We start from the raw sequence: 20,407 nt of genomic DNA, 5'->3' as shown, positions 1-20,407 counted from the left end.
TTAACGGAATAGATCTGAACATAGGTAGAGGGGTCTCACGCCCTTGGGGTGGGCCACTGAGCACGGTCTAAATGGGGACCGTCTGGGTGGCGCCCTCTTTTCATGTTTTAGATCGACACGCATACCTACCCCCTCTTCTGGAGTGGGCATGTCGGCGTGGTTAGGACACGGGACTGGTCTGGTCACGCTGGTCCAGGTCAGTTAACCCGTTGTCCGCCGGGGATGCAGATCTGCTGTTCTGGTACCCTGAGGGACTTGTGCTTTTTTCGGGGGGAAAAATGCCAGGTCGGTCCGGGTGTCACAGGGTTAGGCGCTATGGAGACCCTTTGTTGGGTACATGTTGTACTCTGCACTATCGTAATGGCTTACGGCCATACCAACCTGTACACGCCCGATCTCGTCCGATCTCGGACGCTACGCAGGTTCGGTCCTGGTTAGTACTTGGTTGGGAGACCGCCTGGGAATACCAAGTGCGGTGTGCTTAGGGCTGGTTCTCCATTTTTTTCGCTCCTTTCTCACGCGTGGCGAAGAGGGGGCTGTTGGGGTGGTCTTGGACCTCCTCTGGTAACCCTGTGCTTCCCGTGCCGCCGGGCCCGGTCCGAAGTAAAGTTTCGTTGATACCGTAGGCCTGGGATAACCCTTTTTTGAAAACTGAAACACTTGTACTGCGGTATAGCCAGTGTATACCCGCAGGTGTGTTTTGGAGTTTTTTCTTGAGGGGTTATAGGAACAACCACCGTCTGTACCGAGCGGGTGGTTGATTCCCTGGTGTGTTGGAGCAGAGTCAACTCCCGGGTTACCCGGTTGAGTGTGCCCCTGCACGTTCATGACGTCTGCCAATCATGTCAGTCTTCTCTGCCTCAACCCCTCTGGGTGGTTTTTTTTTAATGGAGGCTTTGTCATGGTGCTCAACAACGCCAGCATACGCCTCTTCCGCCGGGGGGGCTGTTTTCAGCTGACTCCTTTGGCGCGTGTCTCGTCCGCAGTGCTCCAGGCTCAGGTTACAGCCTGTTGCTTGGTTTCCCCGGTGCGCTGCCTGCTTCCGTTGGTTAACCTTTTTTGTGTGCTTACGGCCATGCTGACTGCCTGTTCTGCAGGGTCAGTGTGCCAGGCGGTGTGCTATTGGGGGGAAAGGGCCCGCTCTTGGAGGGGCCTTATCCGAATACGCTGGCGATGTGGGGGGCGGTGTCACTAAGTGACCACCTGGTGGGGTCTTGATGCCTGGCGTCATTGACCTCTCCGGGCCCCCGTTTTCCAGGGGATCCAGTCCCTTCAGTGGGTCTGGATCTTCCTTCGCGCTCCGCTGCTACGGCCTTGCCACGGGGTTGGGTTTGCTCTTGACCCCGTGATTTCTGGGGGCAGTAACGAGGTTGTTCCTTCCGTTCGTTCCCGGGTGGCATGCGGGTTGTGCGTGTGTGTAGTCGTGGGGTCAAGCCACGGTCTGCTCACCCTGTGCGTTGAGTTGCTTGAGTGCCTCTTCGCACGGTCGGATCCGTCGCCCTCCCGTGAACCTCCAATAGGGGGGGTATCCTCCATTAGGGAGGGTCGGGGGGGCTCGGTCCTCCCCTGTCTGATGGTTGTGGGGGGCCTCAGCGGGGTACATTGGTCGGGCTATGGCTCCCGCTCATCCCCTGTTATGCAGACAGGTGCTGAGCGAAGCCATAACGCTATAGAACGTAAGGTTATGTATATAACCCAGTTCTATGAGTTATGGTGCGCTCAGCACCTGGACGCCGCTGCGGCCCTTGATTTTTCATTGTGGTGAAATTTGTTGGGAAGGAGATGAGTGTGTGACCCCACCCCTGCTTATGTAGGTAAGCGGATGGGGGTGTGGCCAGATGAATGCTGGCATGTAAAGGTACATGGTGGAATTTTTTATTCAGTGTATATACGCTGAAGCGAGATATATGCAGACAGGTGCTGAGCGCACCATAACTCATAGAACTGGGTTATATACATAACCTTACGTTAATACTTTGACAAATGTTGCCTATATTTTTCAGTCAGTTCGGTCTTTGTGTGCCAAACATTATTAAAGGTACACTTTTTTTTTTTACCAAATAAATGAGAAGCATGTTTAAATCAGCAATGCCTCCGCTCTTGCTGTACCAAAATCTCTCCTAGCTCTAACAGTCACTGTCAAAATAATGTGCCTGATGTCAAATGGCCTCATTCTTTCAGTTTTTGCATGACTACGTCCTTGAGAATAACTGAAAAGTTGGATTATTTTTAGGCTATATATATTATGTATATGTATATATGTATATGTGTATGGTATTTTTGGAGTGTTAAAAAAATAAAAATAAAAAAACACATATACCGAACCGAAAACCGTAACCTAAAACCGTGATACGAACCGAACCGTCGATTTTGTGAACTGTTCCACCGCTACTTCCCACGTCTATCCCATTCTTCCTCTCTCTCTCTCTACCGGACTGCCCGGTAGCAAAAAAAACAATAAAAGATCTACAAAAACACACACAAAAAGATTTAAATAAAGTGAAATCAAAAATATTTTGTCTTTACAGTTGTCTTGTGTAGCCACATGTGTTGACAGTTCTCGCAGCAGATGTTGTGTTTCTACCTCTAACAGAATATTCTGTGGGGCTTTTACTTAACATACTAAATATAGTCAAGAAAACCCATACAGGAAAGGACAGATACAGATACACTGTAACCAATTCGAAAGATTTCAACTGTGTGCTCAGCTCGGCTAGTACTTTATGTGCTGTAAAGTAAACTATAAAATTCCACTGTGGACATTAATGGGTTAACAAGTGTACGTTTTGTGGTGACTTCTCAACCCATTATAGGCAGGGTTGACTCATGCCAGGTGTGGCGCTGCTGGCTAGAAAATATTTGAATACTTTAATCAAGGCCACCCAATCATCCCTTCCCCTTAATTGGCTGATATCAATCCCTGTCTCCTGAGCCGTTCATCCATTTAGATGGCAGGCCGAGTCTGTCTAAAGTGAACTTGATTGATCCATGTTGGGAGACTACACAATTCTTTGTGTGTGATATCTAGTTATTATGTTGAGTCAAAATACGTTTGTTGGCCAGCCGTCTGGTGGTCATCGGTTATCGTAATCTTACATTTAAATTAAATGTTTGCTCATGCATATCTTTGGACACCTCTAGCTGATAAACCAATCAGGATACAGAAATGGGAAATAGGGATCCCAAAATTGTCAACAAGAACAACGGAGAATGGATCTGACTGGAACGCTAGCTGGATTATACATTGCAACATGAGACAGTAAATACTATTGTAATAAAACGTTCAAAACTATGTTCAATTTGTGTATTGTTTTGTTACTATAAGATTGTATTTTGCACTGTATTAAGCCATACTGACGTCACAGATGAGCTTTAGATGGTTAACGTGATATTAATGTTAGATCTATCAGACCTAAATACTATTGTAATAAAACGTTCAAAACTATGTTCAACTTGTGTTTTGTTTCTTACTATAAGATTGTATTTCACACTGTATTAAGCCATACCGACATCAGGTGAGCTTGCTAGCCATTAGATGGAAAACGTGATATTAACGTTAGATCTAACCGACCACAATTTGATTCGAAATGTATTACCTCACTTTGTTGGTCTCTCACGAAAGTCTTTCTCTGGTCTGCATCCCCTTAACAATTGTGTGTATTGAGCCGTACTGTATTGTACCCATTCTGCAATCTGTTAACCGTTTTCAATCAATGTCAGACGTCCTCTCTATAAAAAAAACGATTGATTTGCTCAGAATTTAAAATTATGTCCCCAATAGGACATAATAATATTAATATTATTCCCCAGTATGACACAATAAACACAGAATGAATGCTACCAAAGAGAATGCTATATGCAATTTGTTAATATACATAACATAGCCCGCAGGAAGGCAAAGTTGACAAACACCACAAAAGGTTTGTACCAAAATGCAATTTATTTTAAACATAATGATACATGATTAATGTATTTTTTTACTGGACTGGCCCTGTAATTTGCCCTTCAGGTGAAAACTAGCAATATGGGTGTAAGAAAATGTGTATTAATCCTGTAACATGAGTCAAGGTCAGATCTAGCCTGGAATAGAGAACAGAATGTTGATTTTTTGATGTTCAAGTTTCTTTATTAGTTGTCATACAGAAGTACAGAATACTTTTATATAAAATGCTTCTTTCTGTTTTGCTCCAGAGATTGTGCTAGATAAAAATAGATAAGTATAAAATAGAAGTCAAGTACGTAGACAAGTGTTCAATATATACATACAATGTGAGGTTTTGCCCGCTGCTCACTACCTTTTCTCTGTCTTCTTTAAGCCTACTGTTAGGAATTCCCTATTCTCTGTCTTCTTTAAGCCTACTGTTAGGAATTCCCTACTCACTCTCTCTAGCCCCCACCCTCTCGTTCCTTACCCTTAGTGGCCACACCTGTTTGATATTCTATTATCTCTCGCACCTGTGGTGGCAGGCTAATTAGTCCCCCTGTGGGCTTTAAATACCAGGGCGCTTCCCCTCGTTTTGGCGTGGGGTCGTGTTGTATACTTGCCGAGTCATATTCTCTAAACATCTAGACTCTTTCGGGAGATCCTCTGTCTGCCTATGCTGTTCCATTCTCCGGCGTCGAGATGTTTGCTCCAGCCTTCGCCTGCTGTCGCCGTTGCCTGAGAGTGGGACTGGTCTGCGCTCCCTAGACTTCCACGGGAGGCATCCCAGTCATCCACTTCAGACCCCCCGCGCAGCTGTCGTCCTGACGCACATCCAGACCAGCGCAGACGCTCTCCAGTCCACAGCGCGCAACGCGCATCTTCCAAGGACGCTCGAGCTTGGCACGCTCTCCAGACCAGCGCGCAACGCGCATCTTCCAGACCTTCGAGCTTGGCACGCTCCTCCGTACCAGCGCACTGACGCGCATCTTCCAGACCTTCGAGCTTGGCACGCTCCTCCGTACCGGCGCACAGACGCGCATCTTCCAGACCTTCGAGCTTGGCACGCTCCTCCGTACCAGCGCTCTGACGCGCATCTTCCAGACCTTCGAGCTTGGCACGCTCTCCAGACCTCAGCGCGCCGATGCGCATCTTCCAGACCTTCGTGCTTGGCACACTCCTCCTGGCAGACGCACCCCGATGCGTCTCTCTGTTCCGACGCGCACACCAAGGTGTGGCGCGCCACTCTGTTCCTCGGCTCCGACAGTGGCTACCCGGTGGACGACATCCTCGCCACCGCCACTGTTCCAGCTCCCTGTTCCGACGCGCACACCAAGGTGTGGCGCGCACTCTGTTCCTCGGCTCCGACAGTGGCTACCCGGTGGACGACATCCTCGCCACCGCCACTGTTCCAGCTCCCTGTTCCGACGCGCACACCAAGGTGTGGCGCGCACTCTGTTCCTCGGCTCCGACAGCGGCTACCCGGTGGACGATGCCCTCGTCACCGCCACTGTTCCAGCACTCTGTTCCTCGGCTCCGACAGCGGCTACCCGGTGGACGATGCCCTCGTCACCGCCACTGTTCCAGCACTCTCTCCCTCGGCTCGGACAGCCAGCCGCCCCGGTGGCGATGCCTTCGTTCCCGTTGCTGTCCCTGTACCATTACGCATGCGCCTGGGTGAGTTTTGATTGTGATGTCACTCACCCAGCGTAGTGCCCTTGCCCCCGTTCCCGCTGCTGTCCCCGTACCTTTACGCATACGCCTGGGTGAGTTTTGATTGTGATGTCACTCACTCAGCGTAGTGCCCTTGCCCCCGTTCCCGCTGCTGCCCCTTTACCTTTACGCATACGTCTGGGTGAGTTTTGATTGTGATGTCACTCACTCAGCGTAATGCCTCTTGCCCCCGTTCCCGCTGCTGTTCCTGTACCTTTACGCATACGCCTGGGTGAGTTTTGATTGTGATGTCACTCTCCCAGCGTATTGCCTCTGTTAGTTAGTTTGGACATTTCATCTCCCAGCGTATTGCCTCTGTTAGTTAGTTTGGACATTTCATCTCCCAGCGTAATGCCTCTGTTTTTGGTTCTCACTTAGAATAGTATTTTTGGACTTTACATCTCCCCCTGTGTGTTTGTCACACGAAGATATTATTACTTTGTTCACTTTGTTATTTGGACTGTTCTGCACCTGCTCTGTTTTTTCCCTTTTGTGCATTAACTATCTCCTCTGTCCTGCAGAGCGGCCCAGATGATTTCCACCAGTCCTCCCTGTTCCTCTCTGTTCCCCAGAACCTGTTCCCTATGTTCCCCAGTACTCTTTTCCCTCTGTCCCTAGTTCTCCTAGTCCTCAGTCCCCTCTGTTTCCTAGTTCTCCCCTTTCTAGTTCCACCTAGTTTCTGTTCCCTAGCTCTCCTAGTCCCTAGTCCTCTCTCCCTAGTTCTCCTTGTCCCTGGTTTACCTAGTCTCTAGTTCCTCTGTCCCAAGGCGTTCCCTTAACCTTCCCTTAGGCGTTCCCTTACTTTCCCTTAGTGTTCCCTTTTCCTGCCCGCCTCTTAAAGGCACCTTTCCTTCCCCTCATATTGATTCCTGTATTTGTGATTCTCCCTTAAAGGGACAGTGCCCTTTTCCCTGTATTTCCCTGTTGTTCAATAAATATCTGTTTCTTGGCAAACCATCATACCTGTCTTGTGTTGTGCGATTGGGGTCGGTTACAAACCATAACAGTACGACCCCACCAAATCGACGACCCCAGCCAGCACAGACGGTGTATGTTGAGTTTGCCTTTTTTTTTCCTTGTTCCCTCTAGCTCCCCTGTTAGCCCTGTTAGCTCCCCTGTTAGCTTGTTAGTCTCCCCTCTAGCTCCCCTGTTAGCCCTGTTAGCTTCCTTGTTAGCCCCGTTTAGCTTCCCTGTTAGTCCTGTTTAGCTCCCTTGTTGGCCTGTTACTCCCCTGTTTAGCTTGTTAGTCTCCCCGGTTAGCTCCCCTGTTTGCTTCCCGTTTTGCCCTGTTTGATCCCCCTGTAGCTAGCCATGCCCTGGCGGCTAACCCAGTCCCTCAGCAGAGCCCCGGTCTGCTAGCTTGGCCCCGGCTGTTAGCACAGCCTCTATGTTAATGCAGCCTTGCAGCTGGCATAGGCCCTGTAGCTAGCCAGGCCCAAGCAGCTAACCCGGTCCCTCTGCATGGCCTCCACCTTTTTGTGTAGTTTATCCCACTGCTAGGACTGCCCTTTCAGCTAGCAAGGTCAGTTTTTCTCACACAGCTAGGACTGTCCTTCCAGCTAGCTTGTGCTCTCATGCTGGTCCAGCCCTGTCTGCCAGCCTAGCTCCGGCAGCTAGCGCAGCCTCTATGTTGATGTAGCAGTACAGCTAGCATAGGCCCTGTAGCTATCAGTGCCCTGGCAGCTACCCTTTCCCTCTGCTAGCCTGGCTCCGGCAGCTTGCGCAGCCTCTATGTTGATGTAGCAGTACAGCTAGCATAGGCCCTGTAGCTATCAGTGCCCTGGCAGCTAACCTTCCCTCTGCTAGCCCTTTCCCGGTGCTTCCATGGTTAACCCTTTGCTACCCTGCTTGCCCCTCAGTTCTCTAGACCAGTTCTCTAAACCAGTTCTCTAGACCAGTTCTCTAGCCCGGTTCTCTAGCCCAGTTCTCTAGACCAGTTCTCTAGACCAGTTCTCTAGACCAGTTCCTCTAGACTAGTTCTCTAGACCCAGTTCCTCTAGACCAGTTCCCCCAGTTGCCCCTCTGCTACCCTAGTTACCCCTCGGCGACCCTGTTTCTTTTGCTAGCCCCACTCTTGTGGTGGCTTCCCCTGCTGGCTTGGCCAGTACCTCTTGTTTTGCCCCCTGCCACTCTGTCTGTATTTGTTTTGGGTCGCCGGGTGGCTCCCGTTGGAGGGGGGGATACTGTGAGGTTTTGCCCGCTGCTTACTACCTTTTCTCTGTCTTCTTTAAGCCTACTGTTAGGAATTCCCTATTCTCTGTCTTCTTTAAGCCTACTGTTAGGAATTCCCTACTCACTCTCTCTAGCCCCCACCCTCTCGTTCCTTACCCTTAGTGGCCACACCTGTTTGATATTCTATTATCTCTCGCACCTGTGGTGGCAGGCTAATTAGTCCCCCTGTGGGCTTTAAATACCAGGGCGCTTCCCCTCGTTTTGGCGTGGGGTCGTGTTGTATACTTGCCGAGTCATATTCTCTAAACATCTAGACTCTTTCGGGAGATCCTCTGTCTGCCTATGCTGTTCCATTCTCCGGCGTCGAGATGTTTGCTCCAGCCTTCGCCTGCTGTCGCCGTTGCCTGAGAGTGGGACTGGTCTGCGCTCCCTAGACTTCCACGGGAGGCATCCCAGTCATCCACTTCAGACCCCCCGCGCAGCTGTCGTCCTGACGCACATCCAGACCAGCGCAGACGCTCTCCAGTCCACAGCGCGCAACGCGCATCTTCCAAGGACGCTCGAGCTTGGCACGCTCTCCAGACCAGCGCGCAACGCGCATCTTCCAGACCTTCGAGCTTGGCACGCTCCTCCGTACCAGCGCACTGACGCGCATCTTCCAGACCTTCGAGCTTGGCACGCTCCTCCGTACCGGCGCACAGACGCGCATCTTCCAGACCTTCGAGCTTGGCACGCTCCTCCGTACCAGCGCTCTGACGCGCATCTTCCAGACCTTCGAGCTTGGCACGCTCTCCAGACCTCAGCGCGCCGATGCGCATCTTCCAGACCTTCGTGCTTGGCACACTCCTCCTGGCAGACGCACCCCGATGCGTCTCTCTGTTCCGACGCGCACACCAAGGTGTGGCGCGCCACTCTGTTCCTCGGCTCCGACAGTGGCTACCCGGTGGACGACATCCTCGCCACCGCCACTGTTCCAGCTCCCTGTTCCGACGCGCACACCAAGGTGTGGCGCGCACTCTGTTCCTCGGCTCCGACAGTGGCTACCCGGTGGACGACATCCTCGCCACCGCCACTGTTCCAGCTCCCTGTTCCGACGCGCACACCAAGGTGTGGCGCGCACTCTGTTCCTCGGCTCCGACAGCGGCTACCCGGTGGACGATGCCCTCGTCACCGCCACTGTTCCAGCACTCTGTTCCTCGGCTCCGACAGCGGCTACCCGGTGGACGATGCCCTCGTCACCGCCACTGTTCCAGCACTCTCTCCCTCGGCTCGGACAGCCAGCCGCCCCGGTGGCGATGCCTTCGTTCCCGTTGCTGTCCCTGTACCATTACGCATGCGCCTGGGTGAGTTTTGATTGTGATGTCACTCACCCAGCGTAGTGCCCTTGCCCCCGTTCCCGCTGCTGTCCCCGTACCTTTACGCATACGCCTGGGTGAGTTTTGATTGTGATGTCACTCACTCAGCGTAGTGCCCTTGCCCCCGTTCCCGCTGCTGCCCCTTTACCTTTACGCATACGTCTGGGTGAGTTTTGATTGTGATGTCACTCACTCAGCGTAATGCCTCTTGCCCCCGTTCCCGCTGCTGTTCCTGTACCTTTACGCATACGCCTGGGTGAGTTTTGATTGTGATGTCACTCTCCCAGCGTATTGCCTCTGTTAGTTAGTTTGGACATTTCATCTCCCAGCGTATTGCCTCTGTTAGTTAGTTTGGACATTTCATCTCCCAGCGTAATGCCTCTGTTTTTGGTTCTCACTTAGAATAGTATTTTTGGACTTTACATCTCCCCCTGTGTGTTTGTCACACGAAGATATTATTACTTTGTTCACTTTGTTATTTGGACTGTTCTGCACCTGCTCTGTTTTTTCCCTTTTGTGCATTAACTATCTCCTCTGTCCTGCAGAGCGGCCCAGATGATTTCCACCAGTCCTCCCTGTTCCTCTCTGTTCCCCAGAACCTGTTCCCTATGTTCCCCAGTACTCTTTTCCCTCTGTCCCTAGTTCTCCTAGTCCTCAGTCCCCTCTGTTTCCTAGTTCTCCCCTTTCTAGTTCCACCTAGTTTCTGTTCCCTAGCTCTCCTAGTCCCTAGTCCTCTCTCCCTAGTTCTCCTTGTCCCTGGTTTACCTAGTCTCTAGTTCCTCTGTCCCAAGGCGTTCCCTTAACCTTCCCTTAGGCGTTCCCTTACTTTCCCTTAGTGTTCCCTTTTCCTGCCCGCCTCTTAAAGGCACCTTTCCTTCCCCTCATATTGATTCCTGTATTTGTGATTCTCCCTTAAAGGGACAGTGCCCTTTTCCCTGTATTTCCCTGTTGTTCAATAAATATCTGTTTCTTGGCAAACCATCATACCTGTCTTGTGTTGTGCGATTGGGGTCGGTTACAAACCATAACATACAATGTACAATGCAGAGTAGAAAAGTAACGGAGTTACAATACAATATACTATACAGTACAATGCAGAAATGGGATGAGGTACAATTTAGGTACAATTTACAGTAAGGTGTAATGAGGTATGGGTTGTAGTGCAAATTCTTTGCCAATAAATATAAAGTGTGTTTAGGTGTTCTAAAGTGGGTGCTGCAGTGAGTTGTTTGTTTAAAGTGAGTGTGTGCGTGTGGATGTGTGTGCTGTGAGTGCATTTGATGGTTATTACATAGTGTTATTGTCATTTGTATGTGTGTAATGTGTAACTAGTACAGTGGAGGGGTGTACAGTCCAGGGCCCAGAGAGTAGAGAGCTGTGTGAGTCGTCCCCGGACAGCTTATGTGAGAGGATGACCATCCTTGTTCAAAAGTTGAGCTCTTGCAGATTAGCCTGGCCCCACTTCTATCCAGAACAATATATATATATATATAAGGGGACTGCACATTGTTTATTCACTGTGCTGTTTACCATGGCCTCTCATTCAATCATGATATTCATTGTTTTGGGAAATACAGGTCCTGCAGTTGCCACTCTGATAATGGTTCTTGATATAGAGCAGGGCCAGTCACCTCAAGAGCTCAATCTTTGAGCTTGCATGATTACTATAGAACCCTCAGACTAGGGTTAGATTAGGCCTAGAATATATCTGTCGTGTGGTCCAGGGTTGAGCATCTGGGGAAACAGAAAAACAATCAATACATTTTGGAACATTGTTACTACAATAGATAACGTTATTCATCATATTAACAGATTGCAGAATGGGTACAGTACAGTACAGCTCAATACACACAATTGTTAATGGGATGCAGACCAGAGAAAGACTTTCATCTTGTTTACATCAGGGTCCCCCATTTTCAATTCATCATAACATATTACATACATGACATACAGATAGACAGTAAACAACAGCAAGTTTCAAGTTTCAAGTTTCTTTAATAGTTGTCATACAGAAGTACAGAATACTTTTATACAAAATGCTTCTTACTGTTACGCTCCAGAGACTGTGCAAGACAAGATAAGTATGAAATAAAATAACATAGTATAGCATGTAAATTAGAAGTAAATAAAATGAGGTCACAGTGTTCAGTATAGACATATGTACAATGTTCGATGCAGAATAGACGTAACTGAGTTACCATATAATATACAATACTGTGCAGTGTACTAATATACAATACTATATAGTGCAAGGCAGAAATGGGATGAGGTGCAATTTAGGTACAATTTACAGTAGGTGTACGAGTTGTAGTGCAAATCCTTTATCAATAAATATAAAGTGTGTTTGTGTGATCTAAAGTGTGGAGAGTGGGTGCTGCAGTGTGTTGTTTGTTTAAGTGAGTGTGTGCGTGTGGGTGTGTGTGCTGTGTGCATTTGATGGTTGTTGCATAGTGTTTATTGTTCGTTTAGCAGCCTGATGGCCTGGGGATAGAAGCTTCTTCTGAGTCTTTCTGTGCTCGCCTTAAGACTCCGGTATCGCTTGCCTGACCGCAGCAGTTCAAAGAGGCAGTTGTTCGGGTGGCTCGAGTCCTTAATAATTCTCTTAGCCTTCCCCTTGCACCGCTTGTTGTAAATGTTCTGGAGGGTGGGAAGCCCCCCTCCAATTGTGCGTTCGGCTGAACGTGTCACTCTTTGTAGTCTGCTACGGTCTTGTGCAGTGCTATTCCCAAACCAGGAGGTGATGTTGCCAGTCAGGATGCTCTCTATTGTACATGAGTAGAAGTTCCTAAGGATCTTCTGACTGACTTGGAACTTCCTTAGGTGCCTGAGGAAGTAGAGGCGTTGTCGTGCCTTCTTCACAACACTGTCAATGTGTGTGGTCCATGTCAAATCCTCGGATATGTGGGCTCCGAGGTACTTGAAACTGTTCACTCTCTCAACCGGTGCCCCGTCGATGCTGAGGGGGCTGTAGTCCTTGACCCCCGACCTCCTGAAGTCCACAATCATCTCTTTTGTTTTGCTGACGTTCAGGGAGAGGCAGTTCTCCTGACACCACTGTGACAGATTCTCTACCTCTTCCAGGTAGGCCCTTTCGTCGTTGGCAGAGATCAGGCCCACCACTACTGTGTCATCAGCCAATTTGATGATGGTGTTGTTGTTCCGCTGTGCTACGCAGTCATGTGTGTACAGGGAGTAGAGGAGGGGGCTCAGAACACAGCCCTGGGGGGCCCCTATGTTGAGCGTGATGGATGAGGAGGTGCAGTTGCCTGCTCTTACCACCTGGGGTCTGCCCCTCAGGAAGTCCAAGACCCACTGGCAGAGGTCATAGTTCAAGCCCAGGTCCCTGAGCTTGGCTATGAGTTTGGAGGGGACTATGGTATTGAATGCTGAGCTGTAGTCGATGAACAGCATTCTCACATAGTTCCCCTGCCTCTTGTCCAGGTGTGATGCTGCTGTGTGCAGCACATGGGCTATGGCGTCCTCCGTGGACCTGTTGGGGCGATATGCAAATTGCAGAGGGTCCAGGTTGATGGGGAGGGAGGAACAGATGTAGGGCGGTAGTCGTTGAGGCAAGCGGCGTAGATTTTTTGGGTACAGGGATGATGGTGGACTTCTTCAGACAGGTGGGGATGACAGCCTGTTCCAAGGGACCATCCAATATCAAACTATTGTTAAGGGGATGCAGACCAGAGAAAGACGTTTGTCTTGTTTACATCAGGGCCCCCCATTTGTAATTCATAGTGACTGACAACAGCATCTAAAACAATATATTTATATGTATATTTATATATTGGAAGAGTATATTTATGAGACAGTATATTTTGTACATATGTAACGGTTGTGACAACGTCACCTCAAACTTCTAACGTCACAGGCAACAACACAGACCGCTATACCATAGTGTAACACACAGCAAGAATGTGAAACAAGTTACTATTATTAGTATTGGGTTAGAGTTGTTTGATTTACACTAACATAATGTTAGATTGCTATCTGAGAAAGTTAAAATGCTAACGTAACGTTAATCTATGTGAGCTGGCTACAACATTTTCCAATGTGTAATCGGAAGTCAAAACGGACTGCATATAAACTGCTGATGACTCATAACTTCCTATCACGTTTGAATAATGCTGTAAAGTTAAGTAAAAATGCATTTCAATAGTAATGTATATGAATTGAGAGCTTACCGATGCAGAGCTAAATCCACTGTTGACAACAGACGAGTCGCAACATTTACTTCCTAGTTCCGGAGCTTGAGGAATGTCATTGGGAGAAATCAAGTCACCTGACGTTGTAACGCGTTTTGATTGGTTCCGCAGCAACGCCCCTTTTCACAAATGTAGGTAGTTTTTTGCTTATCAACACATTAATTTTCATAAAGATATGACCCAAAAACCATTGCCAACAAACGGAAATGTGTTATTATAGTATATTATGTAGTTCATATTACAATAACATATACTCTCTAAAACCAGATCAATCATTTCACTAACGGAAGCCTCTAGCAACCTTCGGCCCACCGTCTAATTGTGTAGTGGGATGTGTGCCTGGTGACAGTGTATGGCAGCCATTGAGCCTGCGTAGCCCAAGGTTGGGTGCTACCAGTGGTCGTGAAGGAGGCAATTTCCACCCTACATTGTGGGGAGCACTTTTGAGTGTCTAGAAAAGCGCTATATAAATGAAATGAATTCTTCTTCTTCTTCTTCTTCTTCTTCTTCTTCTTCTTCTTCTTCTTCTTCTTCTTCTTCTTCTTCTTCTTCTTCTTCTTCTTCTTCTTCTTCTTCTTCTTCTTCTTCTTCTTCTTCTTCTTCTTCTTCTTCTTCTTCTTCTTCTTCTTCTTCTTCTTCTTAATATTAATATTAATATAATTCAAACATGCGCATGGAGTGCGAGTGCGATGTTAAATGCTTCCTCAACCTCCTGCCATCTGGGAGGAGATACTGGAGCCTCAGAGCCAGCTCCACCAGACTGAGCAACAGCTTCCTCCATCAGGCTGTCAGGATGCTGAAATCTCTCTCCCCGGCCCCCAGACAGTCAGGACTGTAATGTACCAAGCACCTTAGAAATAAATAACCAAACCACTCCCCCTCTACTCCAAAAAGGTCCAGACTGTTATGCACTAAGCACTTTGTAATAATAATAAAAAAAATAATACAAATTTAATCTCTGATGCTGCTAAATCACACTCTGCACTAAGCACTTTTGGACAATTAATTTAGATCTTATGGAATATGCTGCTACATTATATTGCACCTCAGGCTGTTATTGTGTTTTTCACAATTGTTAAATTTTTTATTTTATTTTTGTACACCGGAGGTCTGAGATAACCAAATTTCAACCCTCAATATGTCCTGTACATATATATACAATACATACAGTATTGACAATAAAGCTTGAACTTGAACTTGGCTTGAAATGTCATGTTAAATGTTGTGAGGTAGGGCGGCCATATTGAAATGGTGGATAATTATTTTGTCTTAAAAAGATACGGTCAGTGTAATAGGTTTGTGTCACACACCACGCTTGACATGTTCCATCCACACGGGGTAATATACAGTACACCTATTGAAATGAATCAATTTCATTCATTCAGTTTAGCATAATATTTAAAAGGATAAGGCCAATGTCACCCCCCCTTATTGTCAACATAGCCTACAAAAAGACCAAAACCAACCATGGTGCATGCATTTCTTCTATTTACACGTATGGTCCGTCCAGGCAACACTAGATTACAGCTCGTATCCAGAAGTCATAGAACTCCATTGTTGTCCAAAAAAACGTGAAAACAAAGTCACAGAGCCGTACTTTTTGTACAGCTACATATATACACATTAGCTGCAGCTCTTGTTGCAGCAAGCTACCCTTCTTATCATCTCCGTGTGTGTGTTCATTAACATTGAATTGGCGTTTGTGTTCTTTATGTTTATTATTAGGGATGTCCGATATTATCGGCCTACCGATATTATCGGCCAATATCGGCATTAAAATGTGATATCGGAAAATATCGGTATCGGTTTTTACATTTCTATAACCTTTATTTACCCAGGAAAGCAAGTAAGAACAAATTCTGATTTTATTTATTGTCAAAAGTATGCATAATGTTGTGTTAATTCCACAACAAGAGATATGTAATGTTAATTACGTGAAATTATTCCGTTTTTGGGGGGGGGGGGGGGGGGGGGGGGGGGGGGGAACCCTGCATATATCGGTATCGGTTGATATCGGTTGATATCGGTATCGGAAATTAAGAGTTGGACAATATCGGTATATCGGTATCGGTAAAAAAGCCAATATCGAGCATCCCTATTTATTATATGTCCCTGCCATACCGGTCGATGAAATTAGTAGTCATGAAGACGATCCTGGCCTCAGACGATGTCACTCCGTCCAGAGAATTCAGCAGCCCACTGAAGGTCAGCCTGCCCATTCCCTGGTGGGCCACAGGGCCTGGAAGAACAGAGACACAATAACCGTATTCATTTCCACATCTTCTCAAATGAGATAGACAGAGAGATGACCAGAAAGAGTGGTGTCATATTCATCCGTGATTGAAAGTGTCTCACAATAAAAAAAAATTAAATGAATGATGATGCGGTGATGTTTGAAACTAATAACTAACAGCACATTTCCTGGTATGACCTACTCTCTGTGCTGCTCCCCTCTCTGCTGACGAAGGCCGCGTGTACGTCCTCCAGTAGTATGATGCTCTGCTGGGGCGCCACACTCAGCAGGTGGTTGAGGCGGTCGTCAGAAAGGCTGCGGTCGCTTAGAGTCAACAGGCAGATACTATAGCCCAGTTCGCCTGCCAGCGCCGTGCTGGAACACACAAGTCACACAGGTGAACACACGCACACAGACACACGTTTTAATATCTTTATTTGTGTTCACATTTTAGATAAATATTCCTGCCATCTGTGCAGCTCTTTCACAACTAGTCTATGGACATTACCTACTCTTCCAAATATAAGCACCAGCTATTTACATTTACCCAACCTGTGTAATAGAATCCTTTAGTAGTTGATACTACTTACTGTAAAACCTTGGTAAGAAATGACCCATCCAGACTGTAATCAAAAGTAGATCCTACTTCTAAAACGGTGACCTCTCTACTGTCCTCATCAACAACAGCCACATCTGGTGTATTAGCTGTATTATCATAATATTCAGTATTGAACAGTTTGAACATAGCACAATAGTGTTTCTACATTTTAACACTGTTAAATTATATGCACACAGACAGACACACACACTGAACTAGTGTGGATTTAGTGTAAGTCATTATGTAAAATAATGAGGAATAATCTGAGGTATTTATGTTGGGGACTGGGGATCAAAATAGTGTTCAGTACTTCATACAAAGACAGGCGCATAGTGATGGTTATGTTATGTAACAGGCTTCATGTAAAATTCCAAACACGAATTTCCCCTTAGGAACAATAAAAGGAAATCTTCAATTTACATTTACATTTAGTCATTTAGCCGACGCTTTTATCCAAAGTGACTTACAAGTTCTGTACGACAAGTCATCAGGAAGGGCACAACTCAGCTGAGTAACAATGTTCATCAAAAGTGTTGAGTGCTACAGTGTAGGTTAGTATATTAGGACAAGTGCATGACAGTAAGGTTAGTTAGGGTTAGATTTAGGGCTGCAACGATTAGTCGACATAATCGACGATGGCGATTATAAAAAAAACGTTGACAAGGAATTGTTGCGTCGATTAGTCATAAAAAATTAAAAAAAAATTATTATAATTTTTTTTGCACTACCTATCTTTGTGAAAGTGGCTTCTCAGCTCTGGTCCAGCCAGCTGAAGACTTCTTAGCTTAACATAACAGACCGACAGTAAATTTGGGGGAACTAATGGGATAACTGGGGATGTTGTTTGGTCCTGACAAGAGTCTCAAAGCAACTCTGAGGTCATGCTCAATGTCCAATCTGTTCCTCTGCTCTGTCTTCAGCTGGACCAGAGCTGAGAAGCCACTTTCACAAAGATAGGTAGTGCAAAAAAAAATAAAAAATTATAATAAATATTTCACTCGCATTTGCCCCTAAAAATAGATATGTGCAAAAATGTGCTAAAATCTTAAGTAATGTTAACTGTTGATGTAGCCTCAGAAAGCTAACATTGGCTCCACTCCTAGCAGCCTGTTGATGTAGCCTCAGCAAGCTAACATTGGCTCCACTCCTAGCAGCCCTCTCTCTCCCCCATCCCTCTCTATATCTCTCTCTCTCTGCTAACAATCCTGATTCGATTCTTGAACCTATTTAATTCCAAAGGAATATATTGATGGATGAGGAGGATTCAAACTTAATATATTCTGCACACTTACATGAAGCTGCTTTTCCCGCAGCCTGGGGGTCCATAGAGGAGATATCCTCGCCGGTAGGGGATCCCTGTGTTCAGGCAGAACACAACAGCAAACACATTCAACGAGACAACAGACACACAGTAAGCTTCTTGTGCTGTGAAGAAGAGGTTTGTCAAGTACATTTTATTTATAACTTTAAAAAGGAGCCATATGTAATCCACATGTAAACAAAATCATCACCTCAACACTGAAAGCCAGATTTGTTTTCATTCTCAAATAGATTGAGTGAGCTCTTGACCGAAGGATAAGACTGTACACACGTACCAACTAAGCCAGTATCAATGCACTTTCATACCATGTCTGTAAAAGATTTGCTGAACATTTTTTGTTATAAAAGTAAATGATTGAAGATGATTTCTCTTGTGTTTGATACACTGCATGGATCTACGTGTTCTGAAATCTCCTTCATTCAGTTATTGATGTCTCCTGCATCTCAGCAAAGACTGGGCCGGGTGAGTGTTGAGCTTATTTTTGTCTACAAGCCAAACTCTTCATGAATCTATGTGCACACAGGCAACATTGATATGGTCAAATAAATCACAGATTGGGCCTTTAAGCACAAAATACGATTGTTCAAGGCCAACCACAGATAGGCCCTCCATGAATAGATTCCCCAAAAACTAAAGTAACATACTAACAGTGCTTCAAGAGTTGCATTATGCAATCCTTTCCATTATTCCACTTAGGGCCCCGGCTACATCAATCCGATATGTCTGTCCATCTATGTCTACAGTGTGTCTGTGTTTAAATTGTGTTTCAATGAGGAGTGTCCGTTTGCTATACAGGGATGATGATGCGTTTGTCTGCGCCAGATTTGTATCTGTTTTGATGGGCGGAAACTAGGTTCTGATGGATACGTCACCGTCCGTTCGCAAAGCTCTTGTTTCTGCAAATGCACAACTACGTTATGCTCCAATTTAAAAACAAACCAAGGGACAGCAATACCTTCCACTTGTTTTCGCTCCGTTTTGTGATGGAATAGTGTGGCCTTAGCGCAGTGGCGTAACTCTCTCTCCAGGTGTGCCGGGGAGAGATTTGTGGGCGTGGCGAGTGACGATTTTCTTTTTAATACCAGGGGTGCAATACCGCATTTTCCCAGGCGGTGGCGCCATTTCTCCATGTAAACGACACACTGAGCTCATACATACAGAATTTCCATTGCATTCAGAGATCTCCAGGGTTCAAACAACCAAAAAACAATTATCCTCCTCTAAACCAGTAGGAACGCCTTTCATCTCTGATGGCTCCCATTGTGAAATGTATTTACAATACAAGGATGTTACAATACTTCCATTGAATATGACAACAACAACAACAACAACAAAAGCTATGGTATGTCATAAATGTATAGATGTAGCAGTAATGTCTATCTGTATGTCATGTGTGTCATATGCAGTGGTGCGTTGTTAATATGGACTGAGCCGGCACGCAGGATAATGACGCCGCGCGCATATGTTCCCTCGCGCACATAATAATAATAATACACTTTGTTTGTATAGCCTTTCATACAGAAACTGCAGCTCAAAGTGCTTCACAACAGAAGAAAGACAGGCATAAAATGAGCACATAAAGTGCAGACATATAAAATCAGTTTTTCACATTAGGATCTAACATCCCAACAGGCAACCTTGTTTATGGTTTGATTCAGTTTTAATATAAATAATAAAAATAAAGAGAAGATTAATTAATTATCTACTCAGTCCCAAAGTTTGTGATGTAAATATGGAATGTCCCAAGTTGCTGCTGTTTACAGAGTGTATTGTTGTCCAAAGGTGAATGATGGTGAATGAAGGGTTAAATCAAAACAGTTGTCAATTCCAAACGGTGAGACACGTCCTCATACATCATTCACCTTTGGACAACAATACACTCTGTAAACAGCAGCAACTTGTGACATTCCATATTTACATCACAAAGAGTCCAGACGTGGTTGAAGACACTGGCCTAGCGGCTATTGTTATGATAATGCGAGGTAGCGCCGGGAGGCAGGTAAACAGACGAGCCGAGTCGAGCGCAGCACGTTCTTGAGTGCACGCGCATGCGCGCACAACCATGCATGTGCGTGCACGCGTTTCTGCTCAAATCTTTAATACTCAGTGAGCTTGCACACCGTGCTACCCCGTCCCATGAACAACGCATGCCTGGTCATATGAAGCCAGACCAGCACTCTCAGGTTCAAAATTTAATGGCAGCCTGAAACAAACATGTTTCGGAATTACATATTCCTTCGTCAGTGTTATTGCTTGCTTATAACACTGACTGAAAATGAAATGTCATGTTTATCTCCAATCCAGTTAAAAGAGTTTCTCACACCAAGAAAACCTATTTTATCTTTTAGTGGAATGAACATTGCCGGCATCAGAATACATTTGACTTCTGGTCTTCATATAATCTATCAACAAAACGGGAGGAACAGAATGAAGAACAATTAAAACAATTTGCGATCATGAAACGTTTGGAGTCTAGAATATCTGATGAGTAATCGGTAAACATTATTCTTTTAAGTATAATTTTCTTCTTCTATGTCACACACACACTGTAGGCATGCGTTCTTCATGGGACGGGGGTGCACTAAGTGCAAGCCCAGATAAGTACTCGCTATTTGCATATCAATAGCGCCGGTCGTATTTAACACACCTGACGACCGGCGCTATTGATATGCAAATAGCGAGTGCACTCCCAGTTGATTTCAGGAACGCACCACACACACACACACTGCTGGTGTCGTCACTGCTGCTAGATAAGGGCAAGAATGCGACCCCCATCTACTCCTCTTTGCATAATAATAGGACAGGTAGTCAGAAGGGGGGGGGACATAACTGCATTCTGAAAAAATGCGGGGGACACATTCCAATGTCCCCCGTGGGAAATACGC

At 46.2% G+C, this 20,407-nt stretch overlaps 1 pseudogene across 1 annotated transcript in view; it reads right to left on the bottom strand.

Moving 5' to 3' along the window:
- LOC311228461 (mitochondrial chaperone BCS1-like) overlaps positions 1-20,407 on the bottom strand; it is a 56,939-nt pseudogene that overhangs the window by 15,769 nt on the left and 20,763 nt on the right. The window contains exons 4-6 of the transcript in view: positions 17,494-17,557; positions 15,806-15,978; positions 15,492-15,609 (exon numbers count right to left, since the gene is read on the bottom strand). The product of the transcript in view is annotated as a mitochondrial chaperone BCS1-like (transcript). The remainder of the gene's footprint in view (positions 1-15,491; positions 15,610-15,805; positions 15,979-17,493; positions 17,558-20,407) is intronic.

This window comes from Notolepis coatsorum (genome assembly GCF_963971535.1).
Source record: "Notolepis coatsorum genome assembly, chromosome: 5".
NCBI lineage: Eukaryota > Metazoa > Chordata > Actinopteri > Aulopiformes > Paralepididae > Notolepis > Notolepis coatsorum.
This window is presented reverse-complemented; position numbering and strand designations above follow the sequence as displayed.